Source organism: Platalea leucorodia (genome assembly GCF_965183815.1).
Source record: "Platalea leucorodia genome assembly, chromosome: 8".
NCBI lineage: Eukaryota > Metazoa > Chordata > Aves > Pelecaniformes > Threskiornithidae > Platalea > Platalea leucorodia.
The window spans coordinates 20,299,332-20,317,219 of NC_138830.1; the positions used below are offsets into that span (position 1 = coordinate 20,299,332).

The window sequence follows — 17,888 nt, forward strand, 5'->3', positions numbered from 1 at the left end:
GATCTAAGCAGTTATCTAAAAGCTTGTTTGTTGCCAGGAATGTCCAGTTTCTTTGGCCTTAGAACCTTGCAGTTGGGTCTCCTTTTATCTTTTAACTGGCTGGTTACGAAAGAGGCCAAGTCCCTCGTGTGCTGTCTGCTCCCAGGTGTTAGACATGTGCTCCATAACACAGCCTTCAGATGAATGTGAGCAGCAGATGTGTGGAAGATACAGGGAAAGTAATCCTAGCCTTGAATCTGGTAGATCCAGTAGGAAACATTTACTGTTTCTGTGCAGGCTTTTAATGAATACATTTTCCAGTATTGAAGATATACAATATATTTTGTTGTTCATGATGCATCTGACTCTTTGTAATGGCCATTGGCGCCTTGTAGCACCTGACTTGTGTCTGCTGACAACGTAGCAAAGTTGGGGAGTCAGTTGGGGAAGGACTCGTGATTGGGGTGTTTGTGCATCCATCACCTGCTTTTGTTCAGAAACCTGCCGACCGAGCAGCTCTGACAGATAGCATGCTCGTTCCTCAAACACTTGAGTAAATACAAAATATTATAGCAGAACGTCTGGAAATATAGAGGAAATTCATGAACACAGTTTGAACTGAAGAACTATTTGGAAGTAATAAAATGTTTACTAACGCGTGCTTAATTCTGTTTTTTTTTTTACATAAAAGATAAAAGTGAATCCAAGCCTGGAATTGTACCAATATGTTTTTGCCTTACTTCTCCGAATCTAATGAAACTGTAAATATTGGTTAATAAAATGTAATTCTAAAATGTTTTCACTATATAAAAAAAGCCAGTTCTTGAACAGTGCACCAAAAAGGACCTGCGCAAGTGAAATGTTTGAGAGATGAGTTGACATAAAAGTTTGTACCAGCTCCCGCTGAGAAGTTTCTTTACACAGTATTTTTAAGCTGCCAAAAGCTTTTGCACTACTAAGTGCTTGCCAATTTTCCTTTTTTTAAACGAAATCAAAGGCAATTTTAAGTTACATGAGCATGCAAAAAGAATCTGAATTGGTGGCTAAACATTGCTTTTTGTAAAATGCATTCAAGAGACAACTGTATTTCTTGGAAATATTTTCACAAAAGGATTTGCTCCTTGAGTCAGCTGTGTCTTCAGTGTTTCAGGCAGAACAAGGAGCTGAGTGAGGAGGAACTGCAGCAAATTCTGCTTTATTTCCCATCCACATCCTTTTCTGGCACTTGTTTATGCCTGGCTGTAGCGTGTGTTTGTAGGAAATCAGAAGTTAACCTCTTAGCTTCTGATTTCCTGACCAATTCTTCTGTATACAGCTGAAGTGGTGCTTAATAGAAATAAGAGTCAGGATGTTCCAGCTATTTCTACAGTAAGAGGGAATTTTCTGGACTTCCCAGAATTTCCAAATTAAAAAAAAAAAAACCAAACAGAATTTCCAAATTAAAAAAAAACTCTTGGTACAGAGTCAGGTTGCCAATGACCAGTTCACGTTTGATGATACGGCAGGAGTGAAGGTGCAAGGGCTTGTCTTTGCATGTTGAATACAAAGAGCAAGACATGGGAGTGGAGAGAAACACAAGGGCAGGAATACTGGCTTACACTTATCCCATGGGAGAAAATCATCCGGAGAAGGTGAAGGAAGAGGAATGACTATGATTCAGCTCTCTGCCTTGCAGAGGCTGGGATCTGGAAGCTTAGAGCAGCTTTACTGTGTTAAGAATGACATAGTTTTGGTCCTGCTTTCCAGCTCACTGAGAAATCATAAATAAATTTTGCTTTTTGATCTATCCTTGGATAGCAGAGTTCCATAGCAGCTTCTTGGGAGGGCTTTAATACCTCTCACAATTCGGAACAGACTTGCTGGAATTGGAAAATCACAGAGATGGGTGAGGAGGATCAGCAAAGTTAGTCCATGACTACGTATGTAGACAAAGACTGGACCTGGACTGGCCTGAAAAATAACTTTGAGGGGATACGATGGAAGTCATAATAATGGTCAGAGACATGTAGACTTTGCTTGCAGTTTCTGCTCTCAACAAGAGAAGTAGGGATCATCAAATAAAACTAATGGGGGGCAAGTTTGGAGGGGGGAAAAAAAAAAAAATCACAGAATGAATATTAACACTGGATTTCCCTGCCACAAAATGTTTAGCATCCATAGTGTCTGCAGAGGTTTGAAGAATGCCTGGAAGAATTCAGGAGAGAGAAGTTTTTGAGAACTAGTAAATATGTAGATGCCATTTCAGGCTGGGAACCTGCACTAGTGGAAACTGGAAGAGTATTCAGGAGAAATACTATTATATGGACTGTTTTCTGTACTTTTACCTACACATCTGTAGATTCTCACAGGTGCAGAAATTGGGGTTAAATGAACTTTCATCCTACCTGGTATGACCATGCTTACATAAACTGGAATTTAGCGTGGCATCCAGGTGAACATTTGGTACTTTACTTGCTACTGAAATAGTATTGTACTTGACATTGTCTTGTCTCTTACACATGCAAGTATGTCAGCTTGATTGCCTCTGCCTCTGTGAATTATTTTGCCTTCGTTGTGGGTTATGGTCCCTGTGCATGGGCCTGTGTGTGAGTCGGCCGTGTTGTACCTTGCCTGTGCATCAGGACCTGCAGCAGTCCACTGGGTGTTCCTTGCTCTGAGGATGGGATAACTGAAGGAGTAGAACTTGATGCATTGTATTATATTTCTTTTTTCGCAGAGGTTTGGGTTATATTTAGTTTCAATAACTTTACACAGGCTTTCACAAACTGTAGGGCTCATTCTGGGATCTGAATGACTACCACTTTGGTATTTTCCTAGAGTTTTTTACCTTCTTATTTTGGTAGTACTGGAGATTGCACATTTGTTACAAGTCTCAATTAGGATTAGCAGGTTTTAATTAAGAAATCACAAACAAAGCCTGGAAAAGTGACACAATTCTCTGGGTGTACAGAAAGTTATGTCAGAGTGAGAAATACTATATCAAGCGTTGACACTATCTATTAGACTACAGTGTTTGGCCTTCTGTGTTCCAAGAGATAGTAAGGGAAGGGGAATATCAAAAGGATGCAAGTTGTCTTTCTCTCTTTTCCACATACCAAACTTAACTAATGTAAATCTGACTTGCAGGGTTTTATATTTCACTCCTTTTTTTTCTGAAATAAGAAAATTATCTTGCTTATCTGCTTTTGAAATTTGTGTGCTTTTCCTCCCTTCCAATATGCTGTTATTTAGCTTTCAATTATAGGATCCAGATGGTGAATTATTATATGGAGTTGCTTTCTTAATTGCTTAAGGTACCCACAGGTGCTAGAAGAGAACGTACAGGAGTTTGTAACATTGAATATATGTTAGAAGTATGTGATATCAAACACAGTAATGGTTGTACAGTCAGCTTGCATACATATGGAAAGGAGTATATTTTAGTACTTAGAAAAAACAATGAAGATGATCCCAGGGTATTTTGTATCAATATTATGGCATTGTAGATGTTGATTGTGACCTTGAGTAAATAAATGAGTTGCCTGACTTCCTTTTGCTTCAGTTATTCCAGCTGGAAAATTGGGTGAAAATGCGGATTCTCTTTATAAGCCATATGTTGTCTGAGCTGAGCTTTTCTTGGTAAAGAAAAAGAAAAATCATCTCTGCAACGTAGTACAGACATGAATAACAAGTATTAGAACTGCAATCAGAAAAGCATGCAGCGGAAGCCAAAATCACAGCCGCATCGACATGTCTGGAGATAGTAAATTTAGATGATTAAATTATTTAATCGCCTTTTATGGCCCTTCATCACTATGTGTTTTGTTATCAAGGGCTGACTCCAGTCCAAGTAGATGAAAACAAAAGGGTAATGTTTGTTTGAAATTTCCCAATGGATCAAGCTAAAGAAGAAGTTAAAGTAATTGCATATTTTGTTTCTGTACACATCAGCAGGACAACACTGCTAATGGAAAGTTTATTCTTCCAACCTGATTGCTGATGTAAGAAGCAGCATTTTGTTTGCTAAAGACAATAAGTATAGCCCTATTTCTATCCAACCTGTGCAAAGATACCCAGAACAAAAGCCCATGGATAATGAGCTCAGCTGTGCTGTATGCAAGTCTGCGGCTCCGCTGTGCAACAGGGACTGTCACACTTGCAGAGGACCAGCTGGTAGCACCACGGCACAGTACCCCTTCTCTTCTTGCTCCCCAAGTGGCTGCTATCTCCAGAGGGCTGAAAGGGTGGATGAGGAACGGCTGCAACCATGAGATCCACGATACTGGTTTTCTGTAAGTGATACTGTGTGGCCGTAGCTGGAGGCCTTTGGAGTTGCATCAACAGGTCTCCATTGAGTGGCAAGAGAATATATTATATTCGTGCCAGGTGCAGGTGGGTTTCCAGCTTGGAAATCTGCTGAAATGATGCGGCTGTTTCGAGTATTTTCTTGGAGGGTTAGCTGGTATAAACATTGCTGTGGCAAGGAGAGAGTGGCAAGGTGTGTGCACAGGGAGCGGTGTTCCCTGGCTGTGGGAGAGGGAGGGACTGCTGCCGGCTCAGCTTCCCAAACGGGAGAACAGCAAGACATTCTTTAGGAGCTGTAAAATCAGCAAAGGGGTAGTAAGTGGCTTTTGGAGCATGGACATTATCAGCAAGCTCTTGTGAGTGCTGACAAGACCATTTTGAGGTGATGAAATACATGTGCTGTAAGGGCCCTTGGGTGCTGTGGGTGAGATCAGGCTGGGAGCTGCCAAACGGCCCTCCCCAAGGCCTTCTCCTCGCACCCCCCGGGGGATGCTTTCAGCCACAGATGAATCTGATCGGCTCTGGCAGCACACAGAAACTGGCAAGTGCGGCCTGTGGACGGCTCCTGGCGCCACCGGTTCAACCAGAGGGTGGGTTTTAGCCTTTCACACAGCAGCCTCTCACAGATTTGTTCTGCATGAGTGCACTGATATCTGGGGCATGAAGTGAAGGTGAAGGCACAGAGGAGGGAATGGCTGGGATCAGCGCACTGTCAGGCTAGGAAGAAAAGAAATGTATTGACGTAGGTGGAGTCACTGATGTCGGGGACTGCTGTCTGGAAAGATCTGTTAGCAGAGCTCTGACAAATATAAGGGGCTTCTTTTCATGGGTATTTATGCAGGGACACTGTCCCCCCGCCTTGGAGAGCTCACCTTGTGTGCTGATGTTGTTCTACCTGTGATGGGTTCCCAGCCCTTTGCCTGGTCAGAGCTAGCTGTATGGATGTGTAGGCAGAATGCAAGCATCAGCTATTCTAATGACTTTATGGAGTGTTTATATGCGAAGGTTGATGTTTCAGCTTAACTTGTTAGACCATAGGTGGAGTCATATTTCTAAAAACAATGTCATTTGCTTCCAGTTCATTCAATACCAGAGTGACTTTGCAAAAGGTTGCTTCATATGTAGTTTTTCCTAACGAAATTGTTTTACCTTTCTGTTTAAATTGTTTTGGTTTTGTATTCCCCCCCCCCCCTTTTTTTTTTAAGACATTTTCAAAGCATGGATCAATGATGAGCATTTAATTCCAAAAGACAGTCTCTTCTTGGGGGGGGGGGGGGGGGGGACGACACACGGACGCGTTGAGGGGACAGGGAGGGAATGTTCAGTCTTTGACAAAGGGATTGGGGTGGAGGTCACTAGGGCTTTCTGTCTTCTTTGGTAGGTGCTAATGAAAAACACCTATCTGTTTCTGGTCCCAGTGTAGTAATCTGCTTTACCTGGCTAACACGAAGCTTTTAGGAAGTGCGGTTTTTACGTGCATTCACAAACCACTACAGAGCACGTGCTGTTCCCAGTGCCTGGAAGATGCAGATGAGCTGAACGTGTGGTGTCCAGTCATTGTCACCTCAATTTTAGTCTCACAGTCCCATTAGTAGATTTTTGGCAGTCATATCTGAAAACACATGCAGTGTGTTGCCACTCACTGCAGTCAGTTTCCTAGCAAGCACTCTGACCAAAATTGTATCTGATGCAGCTTGCTTTGTCCAAATGCATAACTGCCTTTTGGCAGCATTGCCCTGCTGCACTGTTCGGGGTGTGACAGACAGTGATGGTGGGCTTGCTGAAGGATTGAAATCGAAGACCAGGTGAGGAATAGATGAAAAGCAGCATCAGTGTGTATTAATATAGCTTGTCTACTGTCACTGCCTGCATGTTGTGGGATAACAACTGCGTTAATCTCTTTGTTATTGGTTTCAGTAGTTGAGTATGCTAGCAAAGTCTCCAAGTTTTGTGATTTCTGCACCCTACATCCATAATATGGGATACAGAAGGCTGGAAGGCTATGTGGAGTAAGTTTTGTTCTGTTTTGTTTTTTTTTTTTTTAAATCTTAAAATGTAAAAACTAAAAAAAAAAAATAGGGAGCCCTTTGTGACCCTCTCCGGGGTACCATATTTTTTCTCCTTCTCACCGATACCTGAGCTGATAGCTGCTGGCTGGCCATGTGCTAACATCATGGTCTCACAGTACAGAATTGTTTCGGTTTCTGCTCCAAAGGCTGGGTGTTGGGTATGGCTGGCATCCTTTGGTTTTTCTTCAACGACTTTATTGCTGTGGTTCTACCAAGAACTCTAACGTGCTGGAAACGCCACAAGCCATTCAAGGGAGGTGTGCAGATACCTTATCTGTACTGTACTCTGCCAAGCGGTGAAGCATTAAGTTTGTCAGCCAAATTTCTCAGTACTGGTCTACGCTGCAGAGACTGCCTGAATGATAGTGTCACTGTCATCACAGTGGTCTTAGTTTATAAGTGAAGCAAGTTTTGTTATGAGAGGTTTGTCTTTCATTTCAGAATTTAACTTCAGAAGAGGCACAATACACAGTTGATGCAGCTTGTTCCAGCAAAAGGAGTTTTCTTACTTGTTAATTAAACTATCTTTCTCGAATCTGTTACACAAAAGGCCTGAGTCAGAATTTGGTGCATAATGACCATGGATGTGCAATTATTTATATATACATGGGCATATGTCAAGACTATGTTTTTGACTTACACTCTGTACATGTCAGCATTGCTCCTAGACAGAAGTCCTGAGCTGAAGGGAAGCATTCATTCCCTGAAACTCGCTATGAATTCAATCTTTGCATGTAATTTTGGGGTTTTTTTCTGCTCTCTACATTTGGAAAAAAAAAATGCTAGCGTGGCTAACTGAAGCTTTATTTCTCGATCCTTCTTGGTGGGAGTTGGTACATTATATTATTGTAGAAGGACAGTGTGGTGAACTCAGTATTTGCTACACAGCAACTCAAATATTTAGCCTGTTTTGAAATATCTTTTATGTTAGTTGAAGATATATACTTCAGGGACTGAATTTTTGTATCTTTGTATGGCTCCTAGCAAAGCAGTAGTGAAATTCATTTTCCAGTGATTACATGACATACTGTAGCAGTGGATTAGTTTTGTCCAGCAATACAGTTTTACATATTGCTGTATATCATAGATTCAAACTGAAGTCAGTGAAGCATGATAATGAATATATTTAAGAGGGAAATAAATTAAGTTGGACAGAGGCTCTAGAAGAAATGTAGGAAAAGAGAATTAAAAAGTTATTAAAGAACTTGTGACCCCTATCAGAAAACTGAATGCTAGTGGCTCTGAAGCAAGGGGAATGCATAGCTGTTTCTTAACAGGAGTAGAGGTATCAACTGTTATTATTTTTCCTATTTAGATATTAATAAGTTTCTTCAAAATGTTGGGAACAGATGAAAATGTTCAGCAAAGACAGCAGGGCAGAGGGCAATTAAACACTGAATTGACTACCTTACATATTTTATCATTTTTTTAAGTGCTTCAACATCCGTATTTTGACTGTATGAATCGGATACAGCAGTTCACAAATGTAAACCAAGGCTTGTGGATCTCCTGTGACCAGACAGCTCTTTTCTTGGGATAACCAGAGGTATAGATAATACTTCTCACCTTATACATAATAGTTCTGAATTTAAAAGCAGCACAGGAGCTTTATTCATGTTAACATAAGCAATTTTATGATCATCTTAAAGTACCTGATATCTTTAATCGAAGAGGTAGAGAAGTCTTTGAGGAAAAATTAGGAAATCTTTTACAGTCACACTGATGCTAATCACGTTTGCTTAGTAATTCTGCTACAGGACAAAGCATTATTAGGCATTTGACTGTTGATGTTATTCCCTATTACAAGTGTAGAGGGATTTGCATTCAAAACAGATCTAAGAAAGTGGAATCTTTATTTGCAGTTGTTGACTATTATTTCTGTTTATATCTCTGTGTGAATGCTGTAGCTTATTTGTTATTTCATTACTTCAACCTTTTAATGCCTTGGTGTTGAGAAAATATAATGCTCAGTGCCTTTTAGCATTGAGTCTGAAGACTGGCTGTCAGAGATATGGAAATAAATGAGGTTTAATAATATTAGGAATGAAAATCCTTTGGACAAAAGATACTCAGTGGAGTAAAATGGATAAGGACCAGCTGGAAACTTGAACCTAAGTTCATCTTTTGTATTATTTGGGACAAACACAAGTTCATCAAAGTTTCAGGAAGCGGTGGTGCCTCTTATCTTGGTGGAAAGGACGCCCTGGACGGGCTCCTCGGTGCTGCTGGAGGCAGGAAGCTGGGAGAGAGCCTTCCCGAGGAAAGGAAAGATGGAGCTCAGCTCGCCCTGTCTGACAGTTACAGAAAGGAGTCAGTAGGCGAAGGAGCCTCTGAGAGGAATTGATACCTGCTTAAAGTGAAGCCAGCAAAGCTGATGGATCCAGCATTAAATTTAACTTCTGGCAACGACCTCCTCTCTTGGCAGCTGCGTTCACTATGTTACGTGAGAGGCGCTTGGGACTCAGTGTAGATAGTGTGGTGGTTAGAGAGAAAACAAGGGTGATTCCAACTCGGTTAATGTTGTGGTGCTATATTGGTAGCCACTTGAAATGTCTGCATACTTTGGCAAAGGGTTTCTGTTGTCTTTTCTGTTTTCTAGTGCCAGGCACAGATGCTTTTCACCACTAAGTAGGAGTACAGTGAAATCTGCCTTAAGCAGTCACACAGCAGGCTGGTAACAGTTTCAAGGAGGTGATCTTCTCAAAGGCAAAGCTAAATGATGAAGATAATAATGAGATGGGGTTTTAATTCATGAAGTTGCACCATGTTTTTAACTGTGGAAGACAAAAGCAAACTAATCAGACCAATGCGTTGTTTTGTAGTGCTCAGGTCAGACACGCTAGGCTCGGTGTGACTGCTCTCCTGGCATGGAAATCCAGCATGTGGAACAATCGTGGAAATTTTGCAGAGGTTTGTTACTTTGGATCAAATGTTACTAATGCTGAAAGAGTTCATAGAACTCAGAATTATTTGCTGGAAAGAAAAAGGAAAAAAAATGGCACTCAGAGTAGAGTTGCAGATCTCAAGACAGAGTACTTAATTGAAACAAGTTGTGAAAAAGATGCTTATCGTCCAATTTGCAAAAAATCCAGAATGAAAAAGCAGAAAAACTATCAATTTGTCTTAGTTATGCACAATGATATTAAGTGAAAATAAAACACCTAATGCACACCACATAAAGACTATGTGCATAGGGGAATGCAGCTTTGCTGCAACAGCAGGATGAATCCTCAGCTGGAACAAAGAAGAAAAGGGGCGCTGTGTGTGTGTGTGTGTGTGTGCGCACATGTGGGCACTGAGGGGGTTTGTTCAGTTTTAAAAGACCTTTGTGGCCTGCCAGCCTTCAGACAGCTGAGCATTGGGCGAGTCTCCTTACCTTAATTAAGAGTAGTTTGATTGCCCGTGTCACTGCTGCCACTGCGGTTCTGAGGCACTGCCACAGAGTGGGGGGCTCCTAACCTGTTGGGGTGCTGCTGTGATTGCCCCCGCGTGGGGTAGCGGGGTGGGGGAGCTGCTGTGGTCGCCCCTGCGTGGGCATCTGGGGAGCTGGCTCTGACTGGCAGATTTACTCTCACCTGAGGTGGGAGCAGGGTTCAAGCAAGCAGTGGTTTTGCTTAGTTGGCAGGTGACGTGCACTTCTAAACCAGGTTTTTACAAGCCAAAAATGTATTTCGGATATTAGCATATAAATTTCTCTACTTTTCCCTTTTTGTAACTGTCTGCAGATGTAGGAGCTTGCAGGGTCCTTCCTCTTATCGATGTTTCATGCCACTTTGAAAGGGGAACTGTTACCTTGGTCCAAAAGCGGAGATGATTCTGGGCCCCGGCAACACAAACCTGTTGCTGCATGCTCTGTGATTGAGGTCTGCTACCGAGGGGCTCGGTAGGAGGTGGTTGTTCTGTGAATGCCTTTTTTCTGTGAATGCCTTTTTTGAGCTTGCAGCCATACGTGCACACGAAGTAAGACTGCAGCTGGTTTGGCTTTCAAATCGGGTAGGGTGGTGAGGAGAAAGGATGTAATGGGTTTTGAGACAAAGATAAATGTTCAGTTGCAAGCATTTTTTCTACAACTTCCTATTTTTATTTGCATTGGAGGTGGGGGCTGGGTGTATTTATGGTTTAATGAGACACTCTCGCCTTAATAGCAGAATATTATTCACCGGAAGAAGTGAGTTATTGCTGGTTTTCTTCTTCTTTCTGTTCAGTTACTGTGGATACAGCCGTAAGTTTTAGACATACTTCCTCCTTGAACAGTATACGCAGCTTCCAGTTGTTATGCTGAAGCTGCTGAAGGAAAGAGGTTAAAGGAGCACAGTTTTTAAAGAGAGGTTTGTTTGCTGCTTGATTGCTACGGATACAATGAGCTTTCGCGGGAGATTCAGAAGGGAGCCCAGTGAACTGCGGAGGAAGAGAAGGACCATTAGGCGAGTGAATCAAGGAGAAATTCACAGATTAAGCTGCGTGAGTATACACCCCTTCTTCCATCTCTTCTACAAAATCGCTAAGACATTACAGGTCAAACACTCTTCAGACTACATGTAGGAGAGAGTAGGATTTATTCCCTGGTGTGTATGTAGGATTGATCGAATCTCGTCAATCTGTGTGGTGATGTACTGAACATTAGAGAATGATTACTGAAGTCTGAGAATGAAGCACGGGGAGTTCAGGAGTTTACAGAACTCAAGTGCATTAGGGAAACTGTTGTACAGCATCGCGTTGTCGATCAGACACGTCCTGCTAACAGCATTGTGTGATAGCCTCTCTGGCGCCTGGTAACACATGCTTGCTAGTTCCATGAAAATCCATAATGCTGCTTCTGGAGTAAAAAGTTACTCTGTGCTATTTCAGATCTCGTGATCTGCTATAGGCGATTTGTGCCTCTCGAGGCCAGGAGGAGGAGGAGAAAGCCACTGTCCTCCCGCAGTGCAGGGAGCAAATGGAGAAAGCTCCAGAGCCCTTGGTGGAAAGCTGGAGTGAGGTTCTGCCCCGCGAGGTAGACGGCAGCTTTGCCAGTGATGGCTTTGGGCCAGGACTGCGCCTTCCGAAACTCTGCTGTGTGACACTGGGCAGCTCATGTTAACTGCGTCGTGCCTAAGCTTTCCTGACTGAAATTGAAACTGCAGACAATTTTAGGTAAAACGCTTAGAGCCTGCTGTTGAGAAGCCTTAGGCAAGTACTGGTTTTCAGGGTATTTTTTTAACTTGAGAAATTAGTTTAGATGTCAAACATTTAATGGCTTCCCTGAGAATGATTTGGAGACAGTGGATCCTTTTCTTCATGGCAAGAGGTGTTTGGTTTTCTTCTGTAGTTTTTTATATTCAGTTACAAGCTGTGTTTGCGTGCGCGTGCTAGAGGCTCTTTTGAAGCTACACACCCAGTGTAACAAAGAATCAGTGATAATACACTGAAGGTGATTATTTTCATTAACTTTTTTAAATAGGAAGGAAAACTTCGCAGTTGTAACACTTGGTCACAGATTGATTAAGATGGTCTGTGGTTCATCTAGTAGAGTGTTTGGGTTTTGCTTGTGGCTAGGTGACACTGTGGATAGATATTTTATATGGAAATGAATCTTTTTGACAAGGCTGCTTTACAGTGTAGTTCCTGCTGCCCTGAGCTATTGGCAAACAGTCAAAGATACCAAGTTTAAGCTTCATGGTCTTGGGTCCCAAGAATGAATGCTGGTGGTGCTGCTGAAAGCATCTAGCCCTGGCAGTTCACAAGACTTTGGTAGGAGGTAGGCACTGCTGCTTGACTTACCCTCTTAAATCCTGGTTAGGAGGGATTTTTGTCATTATTGTACAAATCCTAACTATACATAAAAAATGCTCACCAGAATTGGTTGATGCCTTACAGGAAAGTATGGCTGGAAATAAAACAAAGCCCAAATAGTAACAATAAATCAGTAGCCTCCCTGCAGATAAAGAGGAATGTATTTGTTCATTCTTGCCTGTATCCTCAGATAACAGAAGCTGAGAGTCTGTTCAGTTTAGTGGTGCCAAAGAACCTTTAAGTTGTTGTCATTTCTAAGAGTCAGTAAAATGTATCGTACTCTGACCTAAAACTTCGAGCGCTTGTAACCATGTGCCTGTTGCCTTTAACTGGAAATAGGTAACGTGCCTTTTTCATCAGCGGTTTGTGATTCACACGGCGCTTCCCGTGAAGCGGCTGGCTGCTGTAACGTCGGGGACAGAGCTCGGCTTTCCGGGGGAATCTGTTCGTTCTGATTTCTGTTCTTTTCAGACATATGATAGACTAAGATGGGGTCACTGTGTCATGTTATTCTGCAAACATATTTCTCAATAGTTTGTTTAGCCCTTAGGAAACGCAGACACACTTGGCTTTACTTTTGTGGCTTATGACCTGTGTCTTTCTACCCAATATTTCATAATTGGAGCATGTTAAATCTTTGGCCTATGGGCACTTTTTGCTATCAGCCAAGAGCCAGTCTCTCCTTCATGCATCAGTCCTCCGCACCTCCGATCCTGCAGAATTCAAAGTGGCGTTAGCTCCCACTGCGGCTGTAAAGGCTTTTGTGTATGGGGACCTTACTCAAAGAGTGCATTTCTTAATATGCTACATTTCGACCTGTATTTTCTGTAGATGGACTTGTATTATTTGCTGGAAACTCCTTTTTTTGTAACACTAATTATGATCTGATTAGTTTTAATTGATTGTAGGTTGTTGATTGAGCTCAGTGTGGTTGACCAGACTTTGCTCTCATTTACATTATGTGTATGTAAATGACTTGATAGCTAGATAAGGGGAGGGAAGTTGATGTCAAGGAAATTATTATAATTTTAACGTCATTGTGAGTTTATAATGGTCACGTATAGATGGTACCAATTTTTAGAGATTAAGCCTCTGTGGAAATACTTACAATTATTTACTGAGATATGTAGCATGAAAAATATCTATAACTCATGAAGAGGTAAGTAATCGTAGTGTAGGTAAAAAAAGGGAGATATTCACTGAGTAAAATGAAGTGGAACAGCATATATGAGATTTGCCCTGCGGGACAGTGACTTATTACTTAAGTACTCTCTAGAAGTCAAATGGTATTTTTGAGAAGTTTATTTAGAGCTAATGCCAACATTTTTGTCAGTTGGTTTTGCTTCAGGGGCTTCTGAAGTGGTTGAGCCTCTTTCAAAAAAGCTTTTTGCTCAGTCTACAGGTCTAGGACTTCATACATCTAAATTTTAGTATTTAAGTGAAAACAGGCAATGTAATTTGCTTATGTGCTGTGTTGCAACTTCATCATCAGACTTACAATAGTGACCAAAGTCTTTGGCATCAGAGCATGATCTAAAGAACAGACAGTAGAGTTTTCCCTTCGGTCCTTAAAAAAAAAAAAGGCTCCTACGTCCTCTAAAAACAAGGTCTACTAAAAAGAAACCTTTATTTTCAAAGTAAATAACGTTTTTAAAGACAATTCTGTGCTGTGCAGGGTGTTATGTAACATACACCCCTGTTTTAGCAGCAGGTTTGTGCTAGATGAGCCTGGTGGAGAAGCGGGTGAGCTAGGAACACCTGGCATGCCCTCCCCTCTGTCCTTCCCCTCAACCTGTACACAGACGGCCGTGGGTAGGTCGCTCCATCTCTCTTATTCATCGAGTTTGCACAAACGGAGGGGACTGGTTTGCTCTGATCTTGTTGCTATAACCAGTTCTATTATGGCTGTATAGATGCTGTAGGTGTCAGAGCTGGGTTTCTGCCTTTGCTATGAGGATCATTTGGGTGCCACTTAAGGGCAAAAATTCTATCTTTTTTTCTAATGTAGATTTTCCCTAGACTACAATGACTATCTCTCTATATGTGAAGTTATATATGTGTAACAGACACAGAGTCAGAAGTGCTGTTTACATAAACTTGGTACTGGAAGCTTAAAAGCTTTGGTCAAATCCACTACGTGCAGGTTGCAGGGTGGTTTTGTTAACGTTCCTGTTTGTGACCATGAATCTGCCAGCCTGAGACCACGCTAGAAAAAGTAAACACGAAGCAAAGAATGTTTACAGAATAGTTGAACTAGACTCACTCCAGCATCCCCTTTGTGGTGCCCAGGGCAGGACAATTCACTTCTTCCCTGGCATGAAGTCATCGCTAATGAGGCAAGTGGCTGGGTTGAGCCCTCCAGCTCTGCATTGGCAGGTCCTCTCTGCTCCCCAGAGCTCCCACCCCTTCTTCCCAATCCCCTTCCAGCGCATCCTACCTGTCTGTTCAGATGTCTGTATGAAGATGAGTGAACCGCATCTTCGGCTTTTGCTTGCTTTCTTTATGAATAGCTTCAGCGTGGTAACTTTAAAGAAAACCTTTTGTTGCTATAACTGCACTTTTTTTTTTTTTCTGGCTAAGGTCAGGTAAGGGGAGTGAAGTGGCTGAGTGTTGCCAGGTTAGAGGTCTGTGTAAATTAAACTTAAAAAAAAAAAAAACCCTTAAGATGTTTTACAAGACTTTCTTGTTTTTTCCCTGAAGTGACCTATGGGCAAATATTTAGTCTAGGCTTCAGAAATACTCGCTATTTAGAAGCTGTCATTTTTGACATTTTGAAAGCCAATACATGAAATTTAATTTTAAAACTTATCAGTTTCTTTAGAGGTCATGTTGTCAGTGGCATGATAATGCCGATTTTAGTAATTTTCTGATTACATGAAATTTGTTTATCCCCTTCCTTAAAAGGGTTTCCAGCTACTGCATAAACACAGAAGACACGTAAGTTGTTTTCTTGTTACCCTGAATATTTTGCAGACTATATTGGTAGTTTTATCTGATGTCTAACATGGCAAGTGGTAGTCATTGAAGATGCACATGCGTACATGCCCATGCATATACCTTCCAGATTCAGAAAGCACCGCAGCAAGGCTGCAATGCCAGATGTGTATAATCATGGTTGGGAAACAGAATTCAGGAAACACTTATGACTAGGTTGAGCGTAGCGTGAAGGATCCCCTCTCTCCCCCCAGCATGGATGCTTTGCTGAACCAACAGTCCTGTGTGGCTTGCACATTTTAACCATGAGTGAGATAGTTTCACGAGGCCTAGCGCTTTCAAAATTCATAACGAAAGCAACGATAAATTCTAAATTGAGAAATAAAAAGTAATAGAAAGAGTAGATCTCCCCCAGTTGCCTGAGAACAGGTCTCTGTGGTTTGGGTGGTCTTAACCCTGGTCGCTCGTTGGTCGGCTTGCTGGAGAAGTTACCTGAGTGCCACTGAAGTCTCTGATGGCTGCAGCTGGCCCATCAGTTAAAATGAAGATTATCTGAATTAGCTCATCCAGATTAGAGGTGTTTCCATTTTTCAAATATTTAACACACTGAATTCTCTTACAGTAACTTTTAAAGCTGGAAAATATGCAAAGTAGACCTTTACAGATTTTGATCCACAAAACAGTGGTAATTTCCAATGTAAGCAATTAGGATTCATCCCATCCCAGCTGTATTTGTACGGAGTAAGTCTCATTTAGTCAAGCAAATCCCTTATTGGTGTCAATTGGAATTTTCTTTGAATAAAGAGGCTTTAATGAAAGAAAACGACTTTTCACTTTCTGTATTTCCTGAAGGATCTTCCACAGCTTTCCCTGCTTTTGCACTGCTTAAGCCGGTAGGTACTACAACGTTTTGTAAACTAATTTCTGAATCGCTAGGAATTTGGGGGTTTGAATCTTTTTGTAGTTCTTTGTGATTTTCGCTGTACCAGAATCTTGTGGGAACTGGCAGTCCCCTCAATGAATTTATTGGCATGTTGGCTTCAGCACTGACACTAAAGAGTGTATCAGTTGTGCCCTGAAAGACTGGCTGGGTTCTTCCCAAGTGCAATTCTCCAAGGTTTACTGAAAGACATGACAAACCAAACATTTTGGACCTGACAAGTGAATGTATTCTAGGGTGGAGGGAGGGGGTGTCACAGATAATTTTCCTTGTACCACTAATTTTAACAAATTTGTTGACTGGATCACATACTGAGCCAAATGTAGCCTTTGTAACATGGCCAGAGAGTCTGTTGACTGTAAATAGGTGCATACCAGGCCAAGCAATCATAAAAATGGTGAGATCTAAAATAAAAGGAGGGCCCATCTGCCTGCTGGTTCTGGCTGTGCTTCCCAGTCCTTTCCCCAGATGCCTTTTGCAGACCCTGAATTTCCTGCCCTGTGCTTGAAATGCAAAACTCACTCTCCTTAAAGAAAATCCGTAGCATGATGCGGAGTGTGTTGGGAGCGGAGAGAGGGCAGGCCTGCAGGGTGAAAGCATTTTGGGTTGGTGAGACCTGGCACTCCCAGCTCAGCTGCTTGCGGGTGTTGGGGACACCATAATCCCTGCATGGCTGCGCTGTCTCTGCTCGCTGGGTACAAATCCTGCCATGGGACTCGCTGCCAGGAGCGCGTTGGGTCCTCTGGCTGCTCACCCATGATCTGAGCTGGTGGGGGAAAAAGGTGCACCCAATGCAGATACCCTTCCCGTGGAAATCACCCCAGGCATCAAACTGCTGTACTGCCTAATGGTGAATAGAGACGTACGTTGGTCCTAAAAAAAGCGAAAGTTTTGGTGACTCCATAAAAAGTAAATGGTTTTCTAGCCTCAGCTTCAGCTCCTTGAATATTCAGGCAGCTGTGGCTAGCACGCCTCAGAGCTGCTGGGCAGTCTGTATTGCTAGCACGTCTGAAGACAGGGTTAAATTCAGCCTTTATGCTACGCCTCCTGCAAAAGTCATGGAGTCTGGACTGTTCTTTAGCTTCAGCTTGGACAGGCTGGGCAAAGAAATATTTAATTTAAATTGGCCCACCCTAGTGGAATAAAATTAACTACATATATTAACCATATAAAAAAAATCTAAAGTACCGTATTATGCCAGAGACAGTATTTAACTGGGGAAAGGAAAGGAAGAACAAAAAGTGTGAGAAGCACTTCACATTGATGTCATCCCAGAAAGTAATTTAATTTGCTGTTGTGAGTTTTAGTAGGATTGAGCTGGGTTAATAGTATCATTGAGAAGTCTATAAAAAATGAAGGAAGGTGATGCTGTTATTTCGGTAAGTGGCCCTTTCTCTTTTAAATCTACCCATTTCAGTATTTCAAACGTATGCTAGAATGAATTATAATTTTAGGCAAGCCATAGCTTGGATGAAATATAAAATTAGAGTCCTGCTTGATCTTGACCAATCTGGCCATCACAATTCTTTTGACTCTTTTTATTAACATGCAGTGGATCCTCCTGTCATGAAGATATTTTAGTCCAGGTAACTGAAGTCCATCAGCTTAAATTCTTTCTGTGTACCTGTTTCTTTAATTTTCTTCTTCCTGGCATGGGGAAGAGAAGAAAGTCATTTAAACATCTGTATTAAATTCTATAAATTTTAGATACGCAGGATTTGGTCATTTAAAGCATTAGAAAATCATAGCATTTGGTCTAGTTTATTTTTAGAATGGGGAAGTGCTTGGGATGACTATTCAGAGACTATTGGTCTCAGTTACATCATTTCCTCCTTTAGTGAGTGTTCACAGAAATACGACTTCAGGAGGACGATATATAAGTCATTTTATCCTATAATAATGAAGAGAAG

At 41.7% G+C, this 17,888-nt stretch overlaps 1 protein-coding gene across 7 annotated transcripts in view; it reads left to right on the top strand.

Annotated features, from left to right (window-relative positions):
* DOCK10 (dedicator of cytokinesis 10) overlaps positions 1 to 17,888 on the top strand; it is a gene marked incomplete at its 5' end in the record, with an annotated part of 165,167 nt that overhangs the window by 39,892 nt on the left and 107,387 nt on the right. The gene's annotated exons all lie outside the window — the stretch shown is intronic.